The sequence below is a fragment of the Acinonyx jubatus genome, chromosome C2 (assembly GCF_027475565.1).
Source record: "Acinonyx jubatus isolate Ajub_Pintada_27869175 chromosome C2, VMU_Ajub_asm_v1.0, whole genome shotgun sequence".
Taxonomy (NCBI): domain Eukaryota; kingdom Metazoa; phylum Chordata; class Mammalia; order Carnivora; family Felidae; genus Acinonyx; species Acinonyx jubatus.
In genome coordinates this window covers 97,724,823-97,745,716 of record NC_069384.1, presented here as the reverse complement: position 1 = coordinate 97,745,716, position 20,894 = coordinate 97,724,823, and the positions used below count along the sequence as shown (strand labels likewise).

At 33.5% G+C, this 20,894-nt stretch overlaps 1 long non-coding RNA gene across 1 annotated transcript in view; it reads left to right on the top strand.

Annotated features, from left to right (window-relative positions):
- The first annotated feature begins 3,731 nt into the window (after positions 1–3,731).
- Positions 3,732–20,894, top strand: part of LOC128315247 (uncharacterized) — a 118,455-nt gene continuing 101,292 nt past the window's right edge. The window contains exon 1 of the long non-coding RNA XR_008297839.1: positions 3,732–3,799. This is a non-coding gene — a long non-coding RNA (uncharacterized LOC128315247). The remainder of the gene's footprint in view (positions 3,800–20,894) is intronic.

The window sequence follows — 20,894 nt, the reverse complement described above, 5'->3', positions numbered from 1 at the left end:
CTTCTGACCCTATTCATCATATCTTACAGAAAACTTTTAATGTGGCTTTATAAATTTCAATATTAAATTGATATTTACTTTTGAAACATAGAATAAATTGATACTCCATGTGTTTGCTCATTCAAGTTTAGAATACCATACTCATAATTAATTCAACAGATATTTACTAGTACCAATGAAGCACTGATAAGGAAAGGGACACTACCAATACTTTAAATAATTTAAAGCTTTGTAGAGAAGACAGATCACTTGAATAATTACTAAGATAATAATTTCTCTTTACTTACTAGTTAATTTTAAAAATTACAGTAATTTGTGGGGCGCCTGCGTGGCTCAGTCAGTTAAACGTCTGACCCTTGATCTCAGCTCAGATCATGATCTCATGGTTCATGAGATCAAGCCCCACGTTGGGCTCTAAGCTCATAGTGCAGAACCTGCTTGGGATTCTCTCTCTCTCTCTCTCTCTCTCTCTCTCTCTCTCCCTCTCTCTCTCTCTCTCTCTCCCTCCCCTCCCCCGCTTTCTCTCTAAATAAATAAATAAATAAACATTAAAAAATAAAAATCACGGTAATCTGCATCTGCAATTTATATCTTTTCATCCGTAATGAAACAGAATATATATCTGTATATATGCCATTGTTTTAAATGTTATAAACTATTGGGAACCTTGTCATAAGTAAACTCCAATTCTTAAAATCTATTTTGGATGCAGTCTGATACAAGACTTTTGGAAATATACTTCAAAAGCTCTGAAAACAGAGATGGCTTATGAAAAAACAGAAAAGGATGAAGGATTTGTGGTTCCACTTCCCCACACAACCTCACAAGAAGAAATCAAGGAGACATTTCTGTCAAAGGAAATAGATGGGGTTCAATTATGATAGCACTTTAGAAAGTATCTCTATACACATCTAGATCAAAATGGCACATGGCTAAGCATCCAGGGTAGGGTCTCAACATTTTTATGTATGTGTACATACATGTACAATTCATATATGTATATACAATATATATTTATAAATATATATTATGTACATAAAAGCATATATGTATATATATTTCATACACACACACACACACACACACACACACATATATATGAAAACTTTCAGAAAGTATCTCTAGACACTTCTAGATTAAAATGGCACATGGCTAAGCATCCAGGGTACAGTCTTTACATTTTTTATGTATTGTGTATAAAACTTTCAGCAAGTTGGAGAAAGATAGGCAAACAATCTGACCAAACATGGGAGAAAATTGTATTATTAGTAAGGTATCTGAAGCCAAATTATGTAAAACCTAGCTGGCCTTGTTTTGGCATATGTCAAAATTGCTTCATGAGGACACTAGAAAAAAGTTAGAAAGGTGTTTATTTTATATTGGTCACTGATCATCCACTGACCCAGAAACTTAGGGCATGTTCATAGAAAATGGCAGACATATATTTCCTCACTTAGGAAATTCACTTGTAAATTAAGATCACCCCTCCCTCAACATCTGAAATTCCATGTTCATAGTATATTTTTAAAGTAGGGTAGGTAGTTTTAATATCACAAGTCAGAAGCTGAAATTAGGGACTGACTGCAGGTGGCCTTGTACATTTGGAGATGTCTAGTCATTAAGGCGAAGGAACGCATAATTCTCTGTGTACTATGAAAGCTCTAAGAACTTGAAACACAGGCAAAAGAAATAAAAGGAAGAAACCAGTAGAAAATAAAAAAAAAATTAAGATGCTAAAATCAAGGAATCATACTGGAAATTCAGCATTTCCAAGTCTAGCTAGAAAATTGAAAAATAGAATTCAAAAACTTTGCTAGGAAACTAAAAGGTGAACTAAGGGCACTCTACACTTTGGGGTAATTTTTGTAGTCTTTGTTTTGTTTTGTTTGCATAGAAAGCAAGAATATGTGCCTTCAATGTAAAACATCTAAAAATCATAAAAAACTGGTTAATATTAAAAAGCAAGAAAATATCAAATATGCAATAGAAGAAATAAGGGAAAATGTCATGGAAATGACAAATCCATTCAACTCTACACTAAAAAGAGAAAAGAGCAGAATTAATCCAGTCAGCACATACACACATAACTAATCACAAAAGAAACCAAAAAAAAAGCGCAATAAGCCAGTAGAATAATCTATTGGTTGCTGAACAAGTTTGAAGAAAAGCTCTTAAAATGAAAATAAAAGGACAAAGAAATAAATATTATGAGAGGTACAAGATTATCATTATAAATAATTGGGAACAAGATCTAACATATGAATATTGAAAATACCAGATCATATTATGCAGAAACTAAATGACTTATATACAGGACAGATTCATAGAGAGCCGGCAAAAACAATAACAACTGTTCAGGCAAATTTTAAATATTAATATAGGCAAGTTTATTGCCTACTAAAACTCAGCAACCAACTATAAAAAATGCCCAGTTTTACAACAGAATTACTACCCTTTAACAACATTTCCCTTGCAACTAGTAGATAAAAATGTCCTGCCATCTCATGCACAGTGTAGTTATTATAGTCAACAATACTGCATTATAAACTTCAAAGTTGCTAAGAGACTAGATCTTAATTGTTCTTACCACACACACACACACACACACACACACACACATTTTAATATTGTGGTAGAGTGACTTATAAGGAATGAATATAAATAATGAATGATTCAAATCTTCCATTTTTACTTTGTCATATTCCATTAAGATTCCACCGTTTTCTTTAAACACATAAGCATTTAAGGACATACCTTTACATCTAAATACTGCATTGTTACATCCAAGTTTGGACATATAGTGCTTTTCTTATTTTTCTTTTATAAATACTTACAATTTTATTATGATTTCTTTGATCTATGAGGTATTTAGAAGCATATAGATATTAAACTTCACAAACTATGGAGATTTGAGGTTACATTTTAATTACTGATTTCTAAGTTTTAATTTGACAGATCATTAGATCTACAAAGTTTCAATCTTTGTTATTTATGAATTTCATTTTGTAACTTACATGTGTACTAGAAAAAACTGAATATTATTTAATTATCAAAAGTAGGAATCTATGTATATCCATCTGGTCATATGTTTTTCGAATTACCTATATCCTTAAATTGTACCCTTAACTGAATATTTTCTGAAACAAGTCTGCTAAAATTTTCAACTGCAATTATTATTTTTACAATGTCTCAAATTTTGCTTTACGTATCTTTACGTATGTAGAGAATACATTGTGAACTCCATATACATACAAGATTTTTGCATTTTGTTTTTTTACACTTTTATTTACCACTATCCAAGGGCTCTATTTATTCCTAATAATTATTTTTGTACAGAATCTATTTGGTCTATCATCCCTTTGGTTTTGTTTCTTTAGTTTCACATTTTTTACTAGAGTCTTCCCTACACATTTAATTTAAAAATTTTGTGTAGATATATTTGTCATGAATACTGTATACATGGATTTATTTTTCCCATTCAATTTGAAAGGCTAAGGATTGCAACCATTGATTTTACATGTGTACACAACATTTTGTGTCCCAATTTTTATTTTTGTTCATTCTATTCTTCTATTTCTTTGCTTTTTCCTTCTTTATAATTAATTTATTACTATTTCCACATATTATTTCCTCATTTAACACCTACATATTCTGTCTTTATTCTGTTATTGGCTGTCCTTGATTTTTGTACACATGCTTTTTAACTTTAAGTAAATATATGTTTTTTTTCAGGCCAAGGAAATATGTTCTATAATTTGTTTCCATAAAAAGAAGAGTGTTGAAAATGGAAAAAGTTAAGGTAAAGTGAAATTCATTTTTTTCTTGTTTTAAATTTCTCTTTATATCTGTATAAAGCAAACATATTAGTAATTTATTGTGTATTTGCAATATGTATAAAAGTATGACAACAAAAAAGATGGAAAGTATGAATTATAAATATTTTGATATATGCTCCTTGTATAGTTAGTATAAAATTATTTGAAGTTTACATAAACAATAGTTTAAAATAGGGGTGTCTGGGTGGCTCACTCAGTTGGGCGACTGACTTCGGCTCAGGTCATGATCTCACCGTCTGTGAGTTCGAGCCCTGCGTGGGGCTCTGTGCTGTCCGTTCAGAGCCTGGAGCCTGCTTCAGATTCTGTCTCCCTCTCTCTCTGCCCCTCCCCCACTCACACTCTGTCTCTTATCAAAAAATGAATAAACGTTAAAAAAATTTTTTTTTAATGGATCAGGGCACCTGGTGGCTCACTTGGTTACACATCTGATTCGATCTAGGTTCAGGTCATGATCTCAGGGTTCTTGGGTTTGAGCCCTATATCAGGCTCTGTGCTAAGAGCACAGAGCCTGCTTGGGATTCTCTCTCTTCCTCTCTCTCTCTGCCCTTCTGCCACTTGCTCTCTCTCTCTCAATAAATAAATAAACTTAAAACAAAAATAAAAACTGGAGCGCCTGGGTGGCTTAGTTGGTTGGGCATCTGACTTTGGCTCAGGTCACGATCTTGAGGTTCGTGGGTTTGGCCCTGTGGCAGGTTCTGTGCTGACAGCTCAGGGCCTGGAGCCTGCTTCAGATTCTGTGTCTCCCTGTCTCTCTCCCCCCTCTTTTTCTCTGTCCCACCCTGGCTCACACTCTGTCTCTCTTGCTCTCAAAAATATATAAAAATGTTAAAAAATTAAAAAATAAATTAAAATAAATTAAAAATAAAAAATAAAATAAATAAAAATGCATCTTGGAAAAACTAGAGAGATCATTGATGTTTTGGAAAATATCATTATCATCATTATCATCATAATGGAGAGAGGGGCACCTAAGTGGCTCAGTCACTTAAGCATCTGACCCTTGATTTCAGCTCAGGTCATGATCTTACAGTTTGTGAATTCGAGCCCACACATTGGGTTCTATGCTGACAGTGAAGAGCCTGCTTGGATTCTCTCTCTCCCTCTCTCTCTGCCCCTCCTCTGTTCACACTCTCTTTCTCTCTCTCAGGATAAAAAATAAACTTTAATAATAATGGAGAGAAAAATGCAATAATTTAAAAACCTTCAAACATTTAAGGCAGGAAGAGAATACAGAAAACAATAAACCAATGAAAAAATAGATAAGAGCTAGCAATTGTATATTTTAATCCAACTCTATCAATAAATGCTATAAACACACCTGTTAAAAAGAGATGACCGGAATGAATAAAAAGACTCTATAGTTGCTATAAGAAATCTGCTTAAAATATAAAAACAGAGGTATAATAAAAGAAAAAAATAGCAGAAAAAAGACACAAGCTTTAACCAAAAAAATACTGGAGTAACTACGTGAATTTCAGCAAAGGCAGACTTCATAATGCAGAATATTATTGAAAATAAAGAGGAAGTGTTAGAATGAAAAAGGGGTTACTTTTCCAAGAATTCTTCAAATTAATAAGGCCATTACTATTAAGCAAATACTGAGATACAGACTAATTCACAGTTAATTTTAAATACTTCAGTACTATTCTCTTAGCAACTGAGATAATTAATAGGATAGTAAGAATATTGATGACCTAAAAAACCAACTTTACTAATTAATGCTTATGTATCATTTTACCAAACAATAACAATACACATTCTTCTGAAGTACACATGGAACACTTAGCAAGACAGACCATATTCTTGACCATTAGATAAATCTTAACAAATTTAAAATAATAGAAATAATACAATGTGCATTCTCATACTATAATGGAATTAAACTACAAATTAATAATAGCAAAATATCTATAAAAACAGATGCTGCCAATATGTGACAATATTAATGTACCTTGAGGACATTATGCTAAGTGAAACAAGTCAGTCATAGAAGGAAAGAATTACACTATTCCACTTAGGTGAGAATCCTAAGTCAAACTCATAGAAACAGAATAAAATGGCTGCTTATAGGGGCTGAGGGAGGAAGGATGGAAAGCTTCTCAAGTACAAGGTTTCAGTTATGCAAGATTGAGGAAATCTAGAGATCTACTGTGCAACATTGTGCATATAGTTAGCAATATATATATGTACTTAGCTTTAAAAAATTTACTGTTTATTTATTTTTGAGAGAGAGAGAGCAGGGGAGGGATAGAGGGAGAGGGAGACAGAATCTGAAGCAGGCTCCAGGTCTGAGCTGTCAGCAAAGAGCCCAGTGCAGGGCTTAAACTCATGAGCCATGAGATCATAACCTGAGCCAAAGTCAGATGCTTAACCAACTGAGCCAACTAGGTGCGTCTATAGTGCACGTAACATTTTTAAGATGTCAGATCTCATATAAAGTGTTATCCCCACAATAAAATGTAATAATTGGTGTCCTGGCATCCATGTTCTTGAGTAGAGACATCCTACCCTCACTCTGGGTTTGGAGATATGACTTGCCATGACCAATGGAATAACAGCAATAGTAAATGGGATGCAAACATAGACTTGTAAGGCACTTGAGCATCAGTTATTGACATCTTATACTACTCTTGGGAACACCACTGCTTGATGAAAAACCAATGGCAGGATTTCCCCTTTACCTAAACTGAAATCAAACCAATCACCAGACATATGAATGAGGTCATCCTACCCCAAAATAAGTCAACTCTAACAAAAAGAACCAGACACCCAACCCAGAGATTCTCGAAAATAACAGATATCTGTTGTTCTAAGCTACTTTAAAAAATTTGGAGTGGAATATGTGAGGAAGATTCCAGTTCTTAGGAGAGAGATCTAATGATGTAAACTTAAAGAAAAGTGTGAGTACATGAAGAAGGCAAGAATTAGAATGATGTCCTTATTTTCTTTTAGTTCCATGTTTTTCTTTAAATTCCAGATAGTTAACATGCAGTATAATATTAGTTTCAGGGGTAGAATTTAGTGATTCATACATACAATACTCAGTTCTCATCACAAGTACCCCCCTTAATACCCATCGCTCATTTAACCCATTCCCTTGCCCACCTCACATCCTGCAGCCCTCAGTTGTATAGAGCTCTCTATAGAGTTGTTGTCTATAGTTAAGAGTTTGTTTTATGGTTTGCCTCTCTCTTTTATTTTTTCCCTATGTTCATTCATTTTGTTTCTTAAATTCCACATATGAGTGAAATTATAGGGTATTTGTCTTTCTCTGAGTGACTTATTTCAATTAGCATAATACTCTCCAGCTCCCATGTCATTGCAAATGGCAAGATTTCATTCTATTTTATGCCTGAGTATATCCCATTGTAGATATATATCACAACTTCTTTATCCATTCATCAGTTGATGGACATTTGGGCTCTATCCATAATTTGGCTATTATAATGTTGCTATAAACATTGGTATCATGTATTCCTTTGAGTTAGTGTTTTTGTATCCTTGGGTAAACACCTTGTAGTGTAATTACTGGATCCTAGGGTAGCTCCATTTTTAACCTTTTGAGGAAACTCTATTCCATTTTCCATAGTGGCTGTATCAGTTTGCTTTCCCACCAATAGTGTAAGAGGGTTCCCCTTTCTCCACATCCTTGCCAACAACAGTTGTCTCCTGTGTTGTTCATTTTAGCCATTTTGATAGGTGTGAGGTGCTATCTCATCATTGTTTTGATTTGTATTTCCCTGATGATGAGTGATGTTGAGCATCTTTTCACATGTCTGTTAGCCATCTTTATGTCTCTTTGGAAAAATGTCTATTCATGTTTTCTGCCCATTTCTTAACTGGATTATTTGTTTTTTGGGTCAAAAAAACTTACTGACTTTGGTAAGTTCTCCATAGATTTTGGATAATAATCTTTTTCAGATATGTCATTTGCAAATATCTTTTCCCATTCCAAAGTTTGCCTTTTTGTTTTGCTGATTGTTTGCTTCATTGTTCAGAATCTTTTCATCTGATGAAGTCCTAACAGTTCATATTTGCTTTTGTTTCCCTTACCTCCAGAGACCTATCTAGCAAGAAGTTGCCACATCTGATGTCAAATAAGTTACTGCCTGTGTTCTCCTCTAGGATTTTGATAGTTCTTGTCTTACATTTAGGTCTTTCATCCATTTTGAATTTATTTTTGTGTATGGTGTAACAAAGTGGTCCAGTTTCAGTCTTCTGCATATTTCTGTGCAGTTTTCCCGAACCATTTTTTGAAGAGACTGTCCTTTTTCCATTGGATATTCTTTCCTCGCTTTGTTGAAGATTAGTTGACCATAGAATTGTGGGTCCATTTCTGGGTTTTCTATTCTGTTCTATTTATCTGTGTGTCTGTTTTTGTGCCACTGCCATACTGTCTTGGTGATTACAGCTTTGTAATATAGCTTGAAGTCCAGAATTGTGATGTCTCCAGCATTGCTTTAATTTATCAAGTGCTTTGGCTATTTGAGTTTCCACACAATTTTAGGATTTGTTCTAGGTCTGTGAAAAACACTGATGTTATTTTTGCCTTGAATGTATAGATTGCTTTGGGTAGTTAGACTTATTAACAAATATTTGTTCTGATTCACGAGCATGGTATGTTTTTCCGTTTCTTTGTGTCATCTTCAATTTTTTCATAAGTTTATATAGTTTTCAGAGTATAGATATTTCACCTCTTTGGTTAGATTTATTCCTAGGTATCATTATGGGTTTTGGTGTAATTGTAAATGGGATCAATTCCTTAATTTCTTTCTGCTGTTTCATTATTGGTTATGGAAATGCAACAGATTTCTGTACATTGATTTTGTATCCTGTGACTTTGCTGAATTCATGTATCAGTTTGGTGGAATCTTTTGGGTTTTCTACATAGAGTACCATGGCGTCTGAGAAGAGTGAAATTTTGACTTCTTCCTTGTTGATTTGGATGCCTTTTATTTCTTTCTGTTGTCTGATTGCTGAGGCTAGGACTTCTAGTACTGTGTTAAACAACAGTGATGAGAGTCGACATCCCTGTCTTGTTCCTGACCATAGAGGAGAATCTCTCAGATTTTCCCCATTGAGGATGATATTAGCCGTGGGTCTTTCATACATGGTCTTTATGATGATGAAGTTTGTTCCTTCTAAACCTGCTTTGTTGAGGGTTTTTACCAAGAAAGGATGCTCTACTTTGTCAAATGCTTTTTTTGCATCTCTTGAGAGGATCATATGGTTCTTATCCTTTCTTTTATTAATACATGTATCACATTGATTGATTAAGAATGATTTATTAATGGGAAATGCCAGTCAGCTTTGGCTGGAGTGGTGAGTTCCTCTTGAAATTGGTAGAAAAAATGTAGGAACATGTCAAAGATGTTCTGAAAGACTGGAAAGAAAAGTAATTTGATCTATAGAAGTTTAGGAGCACTGGGAAATGTGATGGATGCTTTAGAATTATTTTTATTGGTACTATAGAAATTTAATTGTACAAAAGTGATTAGAAGTAAAAACAAATCAGAGGCTATTTTAGGAAATAGACAATGTAGGAATACAGGCAATGGAAATGAAGGAAGAGTAAAGTTTACACATACAAAATTTTCAGGAAGTTACAAAATACTATCAATGGTACGTGTGATAAATGTAGGAACTGAGACAAAAGAGTAAATAGGCGAAGGAAGAATAACATTTGTAATAGAAATAGTGATTTAGTTGGAAAACTAGTTTAATGGCATAAAAAATTTATAGGATCACAAATTTAATTTAACTTTTAGTCTGGAAATGGATCTAAAATGAAATATATAAATGGATCAGCAACCCACAGTAAGATATAAGAAGAGAATATTATTTCTCTAAACATCTTCAGTCTTCCTCCTTTTTCTTCCATTCTATTTTTTTCTTTTTACCTATTAATTTTCTCCCTTTATTGTGTCTAATTTTTTTATTTTTAATTTTTAAGTTTATTTATTTATTTTGAGAGAGACAGTATGAGTCCAAAGCAGGCTTCACACTGTCAGCCCAGAGCCCAATGCTGTTCCTAACAATGAGATCATGACATGAGCTGAAATCAAGAGTTGAATGCTTAACTGACTGAGCCACCCAGGACCCTTATGTGTCTAATTTTTAGATCTCTCTACTTAAATGCTGTAATTATAATTACAAAGTTCTTCCCTTACTTCCTTGAAATTTTGTGGTGTTTATGGATCACTTTTCTGATGAAGAAAATCAAATTTCATGCTTCCAGTTCCTTTCAGCTGGTTAGGGTTTTTTTAATACTTGGATGATCTACTCTGCATCCTCTAAGGGTTAGTCTTTGAAAAAAATCTATTAAATTTTCTAGGAAAATATGTATCAGTCCTGGAAATATTCAAATGGGACTTCTGTCCTGATTCATTAGGGGCTCTTCCTTGCTTTTTCATTATGTGCCATCTCTGGCCTTTATAATCTTTGCTGTCAGCCAAATTGTTGTAAAACAGCAATTTCAATTCTATGTCTACACAACTCTTCCAGATTTTCTGAGAAATTGCTATGGCTTTAAATGCCATTAAATTTTAGAGAAAGAATATATTTATAGTGTCTGTGTGTGTATCATGTGTATATGTAAGATATATGTGTATGTATATAGTGTATATAAAATACATACTATATATAATACAATATATATATACAGTGTGTGTGCTTGTATGTATTTATGTGTGTATCACCACAGTTGAATATTTGTTCCTTCCCCAGTGGCTGTAGAAAATATTAATGTAGGATGATCCTATTATTTTACTCATTTATCCATTAATTAATTCAACAGATATTTGTAGAAGACATAGTATGTACAAGGTTTGGAGATACAGCAGGAAAAAAGCACATATATTTCTGTCCTCAAGAAGCTACAAAGCAGTTTAGTTGGTAGTGGGATTGCATACAATCAATTAATAAATAAAATACATACTGTCTTAGAAGGTGGTAGGATCTACAAAAACACTGAGCAAAGGCACACCTGGGTGGCTCAGTCCGTTGAGCGTCTGACTTTGGCTCAGGTCATGATCTCCTGGTTGAGGAGCTGGAGCCCCACGTAGGGCTCCCTGCTGACAGCTCAGAGCCTGGGGCCTGCTTCAGATTCTGTGTCTCCTCCTCCTTGCCCCTCCCCCACTCATGATCTGTCTTTCTCTCCTTTAAAAATAAATAAACATTTAAAATATTAAAAGAAAACAAAGAAAACCACTGAGCAGAGAGTAGAGACTGGGAATGTGTGGGATGAGATGTGACAGGCTTGCAGTTTTAAGTAGAATGTTCATGGAAAATAACCTTTTAAGTAAACACATGAAGGAGGTGATAAACCAAGCCCTACTGCTCTCTGAGTGTGAGATATCACAGGTGGAGGAAGTAGCATAAACGAGGAATTTACTGAAAATGTTTAAGGAACAGCAAAAGGCCAGTGGGTATGGAGTAGAGTAAGAGAGGAAAAAACTAGTAGTAAATGATGTAAAAAAGGAAATTGGGAGCCTGATCTTGTGTAGTCTTTGAGGCCATTTATACATACTCTGGATTGTTTAGTAATTAAATGGGAAGTAACTGGAAGGTTTTTAGCAGAGGAATAACACTACCTAATCTTAAATATATACTTTTTGCAAGATCCCAAACTCTAAGCTTCTCTCTAATTTCAGATTCATTTCATTTGATACCTTCTTCATCCCTCCACTATTAGATTGTTTAAACTCATCTCGAGCCTAAATTTTTTAACACACCAGAAAAATTAAATACATGGCACTAATACCATCCTTTCTCCTCCATAATTTATAGCTGATATCACTAATCTGGTACAGTAAAAACAGTTTGTCTTCTTGAGCTAGACAAAGCCTCTGAATCTTTTCTGTCTGAATCCTTCAGGTAGCACCAAAAATCAATAAAGTTAGAACCTAAAAGGAAATCTCTTATCCTGCATTCCAAATCCTGCTCTATAATAACTTGTCACCATTCCACTCTTCATCCATTGTCCCTCTATCTACTCTAGAAATCCTGAGTTTCTTTATGTACTTAAGTCTTGATTTTCTAGTTTCAAAAGCTGGTCAACCCATGCTATTGAGTATTCTTTTCTTTATTATCAAGTTGCCAATTGTATGGAAGACAGAAAACATATTGATTAATTTCATTTTTGAAACTTTTTTACCACTACTCCCCTGTTAGAATGACCAAAATCTGGGACACTGACAACAGCAAATGCTGGTGAGGATATGGAACAACAGTGTTCTCACTCATTGTTGGTGTAAATGCAAAATGGTACAGCCATTTTGGGAGACAGTTTGTCAGTGTCAGACAAAACTAAACATACCCTTACTATACAATCCATCAATCACACTCCTTGGTTTTTCCCCAAAGAAGTTGAAAACAGGTCCACACAAAAACCTGCACATGGATGATGGTAGCAACTTTCTTCATAGTTGCACAAGCTTAGAAACCACCAAGATGTCCCTCAGTGGATAAATGGATACATACTGGCACATCCAGACAATGGAATATTCTGTGTTAGAAAGGAATGAGCTATGTGATGCCATTAAAATATATGGAGGAACCTTAAATCATATTACTAAGTTAAAGAAGCTAATCTGAAAAGGCTACATATTATATGATTGCAACTATATGACATTCTGAAAAAGGCAAAACTATTGATTCAGTAAAAAGATCAATAGTTGTCAGGGGATGGGAGGAAAGGAATGAAGAGATAGAGAACAGAGGATTTTTAGGGCAGTGAAAATACTCTGCATGATATTACAACAATGGGGTCATTACACATATTTCCGAACCACAGAACGTACAACACCAAGAGTGGACCCTAAGGTAAACTATGGACTTTGGGTGCTAATGATGTGTCAGTGTAAGTTCATCAAATGTAACAAATGCACCACTCTGCTGGGGATAATAGGAGAAGCTAAGTGTGTGTGGGGGCAAGTTGTATATTGGAAATCTTTGTAACTCTCTGTTAGTTATTCTGTGAACATACAATTACTCTGAAAAAATCAAAGTCTTCTAAAAATCTTTAAACTCAACTGTGTCTTTAAACATTTTTTATAACATTACTCAATTTACATTTTTTTTCACTTGTATTGCTCTCTTGAAGTCCCTGGTTTCCCTGGTTTCTCAACAGATTTTGACACTTCCTGTTTTATTGACAAAATGGAGATTATCTGATATGAATTCCCTCAATTTTCAAACCTCTAAACTCTATAGGTAACTCCTCTTCTTCATTTGTGTTCCCTTCTTTCTGGACAAAATTTAAACTATAACTACCGATTGATACCTTGAAAAGTCTTATCACTAGTCACTTTCCCCTCATGTAGCCCCCCTTTTTTATCCTTTATCTTCGGTAAGTTAAAATGTGAGAAAGTATTCTTATATTTTCCTAAGTTAAAAACAAACTTATAAAATCTTAAAGACTCCATGCACATGCACACACACACACACAAAAAAAACTTGTTAAAATTAATAAAAAAAAATTAGTGAAATTACAGGATACAAGATCAACATATAAATTCTATTGTATTTCTATATATGTGAAACTATCAGAAAGAGAAACTAAGAAATAGATTTCAGGGGCACCTGGGTGACTCAGTTGGTTGAGCATCCTACTCTTGATTTCAGCTTAGGTCGTGGTCCCAGGGTCCTGGTATCAAGCCCTGTATCTGGCTCCGCACTGAGCATGGAGCCTGCTTAGGATTCTCTCTCTCTTCCTCTGCCCCTCTACCCTGTTCTCCCGCTCTCTGTCTCTAAATAATTAATAATAATAATAATAATAATAAATTTACAATTGCATCAAAAAGAATAAAACACCTAGGAATAAATAACCAAGAAGATGAAAAACCTATACACTGGAAACTACAGAACAATAATGAAAGAGATTAAAAAATACACAGATGGAAAAATATTTCATGCTCATGGAATGAAATAATTAATAGTGTTAAAATATCCATATTACCCAAAGCAATCTACAAATTCAATGCAATCCTTATCAAAAATTCCAATGGAATTTTTCACAGAAGTAGAACAATCCTAAAATTTGTATGGACCTACAAAACATCTTGAATAGCTAAAGCCATCTTGAGAAAGAAAAACAAAGCTGGAGGCATCATGCTCCCTGATCTCAAACTATATTACAAAGCTATGGTAATTAAAACAATACAGTACTGGCATGAAAACAGACACATAGATCAATGGGACCAGAGACCCCCAAAATAAACTTACTCATATATGGAAAATTAATTTATGGCAAAGGAGCCAAGGATATACAATGGGGAAAAGATAGTCTCTTTAATAAATGTTGCTTGGATAACTGGAGAGCCACATGCAAAGGAATAGAGCTAGACCAATATTTTATACCATACACAAAAATTAACTCAAAATGGATTAAAGACTCAAAGCCCTAATACTCCTAGAAGAAAACATAGGCAAGGTGTCTCTTATAGCTGGGATTCTCGGATGATCCAAGGCTCACCCAGTGGTCTCACTCCATTGCTCTGTGGAGGGCATCCAACCTGCTGAAAATGAGGTAGTTCTTTTAATGATCTCTGAATCTCCCTCAGGGTCATTTTTCCCTCTTCTTGAACAATAGTGAGTATTTATAGCTGATCAACTCTATTGTCCTGTCCTTGCAAATGTAGGAAGTCCAGCAGTTTCCTTCATTTCATCCCACTTCTGTTCACTTCAGTTCAAATTAGCAGTGTTTCTGCTCATAAAATTCCACGACATCCTTATAAGTAAATGTTTAGTTTTAGCAGGTCATATGGCCTTTGCCACAGCAAATTTAATTATCTGCCATTCTAGCACTAAAGCAGCCATAGGTAGTATGTGAACAAGTGGATGTTGCTATGATGTAATAATACTTTATTTATAAAAACAGGACATGAGCTGGATTTGGCCAGCAGGCCATAATAGCCTACTCCAATCTAAAGTATTATTTACAAAACCCTTTATCAATAAAAAACAGCTTTAAATTTTAAACCATATTTTAAGATTATAAAAAAGTAGCATTGCACAAACCATGCAAACATAAATTGAATGTTGTATGAATTGTTTTGTCCATGGCAAAATAATTTTTCTTTCTATAGTTCAATGTGGGTGTGTAGAAGTTAATTATATTATATAAACCTTGGGGTACATTTAGATACCAGTGTCTGTAAAGACAATGTATTTATGCAATGAAATAATTCATTTTCCATACTTGATTTCATAATATAGTGAAAGCTATATAAAGTTATCAGGGGATGACCCAATTCTTGGAATTATGGGCAAAAGAACAGAAACTAGGAATAATAAGGACACTTTGAAGATTTTTTTTCTCCTCTCCATATTGTTCTATAACTTTGTTGTATTCTTTAAACCTACACAACATGTCAATTATATCTCAATATAGTTGGAAAAAATATTTTAAAAAACAATTATCACTTCTACAATTGATCTCCATCTTCACAAAATGTGCTGGTGTATTTCTTTTGCTGTTATTATTAATGTTTAATGTTATTTATCATTTTTAATATTTATTGCTGACACGTTAATGAGAATTTGGTGGAGAAAAGAGATCAATACATGGGAGCAATCTACTATTTTTTTTCTTAATTCTTTTATTTTCCTTTCTCTTTCTTCTTTCTTCCTTCTTTCCTTCCTTTCTCCATTCCTCCCTCCCTCTTTCCTTTTGTCTGTCTTTCTTTCTTTCTTTCTTTCTTTCTTTCTTTCTTTCTTTCTTTCTTTCTTTATTATTTTCTGTATTATTTAACCTTATTCTTTAAATACTATTTTATACTGGCAATGGAGAAAAATATATGCTATCCCATTTTTAAAAATCTACTGTTGTTTATATAGTCAATTTTTAAAAGCAAAACATGTACCTTGCATCCTATGTTTCCATTCCCTTTTCTGCAGAGGCAACTACTTTTATTTAACTTATCCTTTGATTAACTTTCATACCATTAAATAGCATGCTTGTATTTCAGCTTCCTGAAATCATGTTGTGTATAACATCTAGAGTTCTGTATAATATGTGCAAATGTATATAAAATGTATGTATGCTGAGTGTAAGTATATATATGTACATATACATCCATATACATACACATATACATATGTACATAATTTTAAGCACTTTTAATGACTTTTTAATAAGAATAAAAGAGATTTTTCTCTTTTTCTCCCCCTCCCCTTACACACTCTCATTTTCCCTTTTGCTTTTTATCTCCAAAGAGTTCTATTAAAATGTATATTAGATACATGTATTCATTGTTCACACAATTTCGATTTCGTATTATTCAAAGCTGTGAAGTCCAAAGGAGTTTTACTTTTTTTTTTTAGTTTCATGCATAAATTTGTCTTATCCCTGGAGTTAATGATAGGCTTGTTTTTGTGTTGTTTTTTTTTCACAATTTTCTGTGTGCCTATCAATTGAAACATAAATCTTTTGCCAATGTTCTGCATCTGTGAATCTCATCTGGAGGGTCTCTCAATTTTATTCTCATGGAGAACTTCCTCCTGGAGTCTTCAAAATCACTGTTCTGAACTGATGACTCAGTCTCCCTACTTTCTAACCATCACATTTTGAATATCATTTCTCCATGGTCCCGGGGATCCCCTTTCCTATCTTCTCTTTTAGTTCCCTTGTATGTATTCTATGTCCTTCTCTTTATTAGTTTACCGCACTTTGAGCAGAGTATATCATATAGAGAAAGGTTGAATGGAGGCTACTTTTTAAGACTTTCAATTTTGGAAAGTGCTTTTACTTTAACTTTATCCTAGATACATGACTGATATAGGTATACATTCAACTAATCAGTAAAGAAATCTCCATTAAAACTTTTAGAAGCATTGCTCTATTTTCTTGATTTCAAGTGCTGCTGCCGAATCATTTCAAGCCATTTTGACTCTGATCCTTTCTTCACTTTCCTTATTGTGAAAGCTTGTCAGATCTTCTATTTGTCTTCAGTGTTCTATGCATCAGTGTGCACACTTAATAGAAGACTCTTCACTTCCCCTCACCTTCCAAGGTGACCAAGTCATTAGATATGCTGATCACTGAGAAGAAATTCTGATGCCTCTGTAAGGTGGAGAGAAGTGGACTGGCTAATCTGAGAAGAGGAACATGTCTGGAATCTAACTTAACAAAAAACAATAAGTGAGAAAGTAGTCTTTCCATTTAAGTCACCCTTACCAGAGTTCTGCTGCAGGCATATTCTGAACATTTTGAAATTGTGTGGTATACATGAAGTTACTTTGTTCTTCCTCATTGTCAGCTTAGATGTTTGGCCTCCTGGCCCTTTCCCTCCCACCACAGATCTTCTAAGGGTTTTGTTGCATCTACCTTTCAACTTTCAAAATTTTTTGCTGCTTTTCTGTTCTCATCCATATGGCTACATATGTAATGTAAACCCAAGCCAGGGAAACCAAAGCAAACCAAAACAGATTTTTTAAAATACAAAATAAAAACAATGGCAATAAATAATCATGAACAGGGGAACAAAACAGGTATGTATTTCATATGCTTTATTTTTAAATTTCATTTTTACTTTTGAAAATCTGCAGTTTTAACAAGAATGTATGTTGGCGATTAATTACCATTTTGTTAATTTTTCCTGGTACAAGTAAATACCAAGATTCAGGCTGTTATCCAGTTTAAGGAAATTTTCTTCTTCCATGTCATTTAAATATCGCCTGTGTTTCATGAATTCTGTCCTATTTTTCAGAGTGATTGAGATGTCACCTAGATATTGTGTCATTAGTATATTTTTAAAAATTTAGAGGGTAAAAATACAGCACTATAATTTTCGGTCATTATATCTTAGTAAATTACTCTTGGAAAATTTCCCTATATTGTGATAAAATATTTAATAATGCTTGAGAGTAAGTAACTATGTCTAAAATATCTTTAATCATAATGTAAAACATTGGCTCCTGGCATTAAGATTCATAAGATTTGCCTACATTTTGGATGGAATCTTCAAAAATATAATGGAAATTCAGTTTGGGGGAATAATCATTAATAATTTAATAGCTAAAATTTTTCTGAGTGTTGTTTGGGATAGAGGAATAAGTCACCATGATTTTGACCAAATAACAAATGAGTCATTTATTATAATATAGTATCTAGGGCTTTTGTTTGTTTATAAATTGGTGGCTCACGCATGTTACTGTTACCTTCCTTCAATGTCCCTTCGGTGTTTCAGTGTTTGACTTGGTTTGGTTTGATATGTGCTACATTAGGCTAGCCCAGATTAGATTCTCCTGTCTATATCATTGTTCTCCAGAGACATCTATCTATCCATCTCTATCTATCATCTATCTAGAGGATTTATTTTAAGGAAAATTAAGTCAGTTATGGAGGATGTCAAGTTCAAAGTCTGTATGGCAGGCCAGCAGGGTAGAAATTCTGGCAAGAGTATGTTGTAGTCTTGAATCTGCAAACTGAAAACTTGGGCAGAATCTCTATGTTGTAATCAGGACAGCAGAGTTTCTTCCTATCTTGGGGACTTCTTTAGGTCTTAAACTAATTGGATGAGGCCCACCCACATTATGGAAGGTAATCTGCTTTTTTACTCAGAGTTGACTGATTTAAATGTCAATCACATCTAAAAATCCCTTCATAACGATATCTAGCCTGATGTTTGAACAAATAATTGGGCACCACAACTTAGCCAAGTTGAAACCTGAAATAACTATCAAACTGCTTCATCTGTTTGTATATATATGCTTTGTATATATATAACACACATACATTATATATCTATCTATGTCTATCTATTGACACCATACACATACATTATATATCTATATCTATATCTATATCTATATCTATATCTATATCTATCTATATATACATATTATGTATATACTATATATATTTAAACTGAGTCATTTTCAAACAGGTAAATAAAAATATATGTAGTCTCTTAGCCATGCTTCATGTAACAAATTTTTGGAGAGAAGTTTAAGCATTGGCAAAACTGATCCCTTAAATTAATATTCAATTATAGAAAACTGATCAAACAAATTTTTAAAACTGCTTCTGAGCTAATTAAAAAGAGCAACTATCTGAAAGGCAAACTGTTTTCAAACATTTTACCAGATAAGTTGAATTTATAGTATTCCATTCTTAAGTACAGATTATTTAAATAGGGACTAATCCTTATTCTTTAAACTTTTTTTATTACCCAAGTTTCTGGGATGATGTGTTGGACTTTAACTTATTCACATTAAAGGTTTCTTATAATATTAATATCAATCTGTGTCCTGTCTTTTATCTTTTTTACTTCCCTACCCAGTGAACAGCTTTTTAAAAAAGTTTTTTTTGAAACTACTTTGTTCCTTGTGTATCTTACTTCTCTTTGTTTAGTTATTTTGTTATATTTTACCACCTATGAACTCCAATTTATCTGATATTTAATTTTCTTTCATTGGATCTGCTTATCACATACAAATCCAATTACCAGGGCTGCCAGTGTGGTTGATTTACCCAGGGGTAAAACAATGAAAAGAAAAGAAAAGAAAAGAAAAGAAAAGAAAGAAAAGAAAAGAAAAGAAAAGAAAAGAAAAGAAAAGAAAAGAAAAGAAAAGAGAAAAGAAAAGAAGGAAAGAAGGAAAGGAAAGGAAAGGAAAGAAAAAGGAAGAGAAGGGAAGGGAAGGGAAGAGAAGAAAAGAAAAAAGTAAAGGAAAAGAAAAAAAAGATAAAAGAGAAAATAATAAAATAAAATAAAATAAAATAAAATAAAATAAAATAAAATAAAAAATAGGCATGTACAAAATGTACAATTTGGAAAATATTTAGGGAATACTCACTGAAAGCAATTTCACAATTATTATTCGCTTTTATTTCCCTAGGTTAATTATATTTGAGACTCCTTGTCCCCTAAATTTATTTCTTAGAAAAAGTTTTAATGCCAATAACAATTGAACTAATGTCCTTTAGGAAAGTCCAGGCTAGATGTTGTGTTAAAATCAGCCTGTCTTGTCATAGATACCTAACCAAGCCTTTGTACTGCAGGAGGTAGAATTTACTCTGACCCTAGTTACTGATTATGAATACGCAAAAGCAAAAGGATTGGCCGTCTTAGGCACCTACAGTAATGGGAATACAGCTGTTATTCATCTAAGTACTTCTTTTAATGAATTTTATGTGACTAAGTAGCTTTATATGTTAAAGTTTCACAATCAGTCAACTGTACCTTGAGTATATTTCTTTCTCTTTATGTTTTTAATAAATTCACACTAGATGCCAATGTGTGTTATTTTGTTTTTCTTGCTTGTTCTGATCAGAAATAAGTAGAAACACACACACACACACAGAAAGAAAAAGAAAAAAAAGAAATAAGTAGAAACACAAAGTTCAAGCAATTGTATTAATTAAAAATTTAAAGTAGAACATTTAATTTTATTTAATCCATAGCCTTCAGCCAGCAAAATAGAAATTATGATTTTAAATCTCAGGACTATGATAGACTGGTTGCATTAATGGCCCCAATTCCTTGGTTTTACGAATGTACACTTTGCAATGTGGCTTTGCAGATCCTCCCATGAAGCATCCAGTATAATTTGTCATATCTTGATTCTGAGTTCAGATATGTGACTTGTTTTCACCTTTGGGATGCTGGCAATTGTAATAAATAAGGGCTGGCAAAGACCTGGTGCCTTCATTAGTGAAGCTCACTCAGGCTACCCACTGGAAGGATGTAAGAGAGAAACGAAACAGAAGAAAGTTGCTATGGCCAATAGCCAGCCCACTTCCAGGTTCTTGATTCCCCTGGAATAGCCAGGTGAAACTCTGATATGCTTCTGAGTCTAGGTGAGACCAGAAGATTTGCCCAGCTGAATTGCCAGTCCACGGACTCAAAATAAAGTAAGTTCATCTTGTTTTAAAACATTGTGTTTTGGAGTGGTTTCTTATGTTGCATTAATGTAGTAATAGACAACTGATAGAAGAGTAAAAAATTCAGATTTTCTATTTCTCTGTTAATAACAAATAAATGGTATAATTTCTCTCACTTTTTAAAAGTGTGTATTTGTGGATACACTAACTTATTTATTCAAATCCATTCCAAT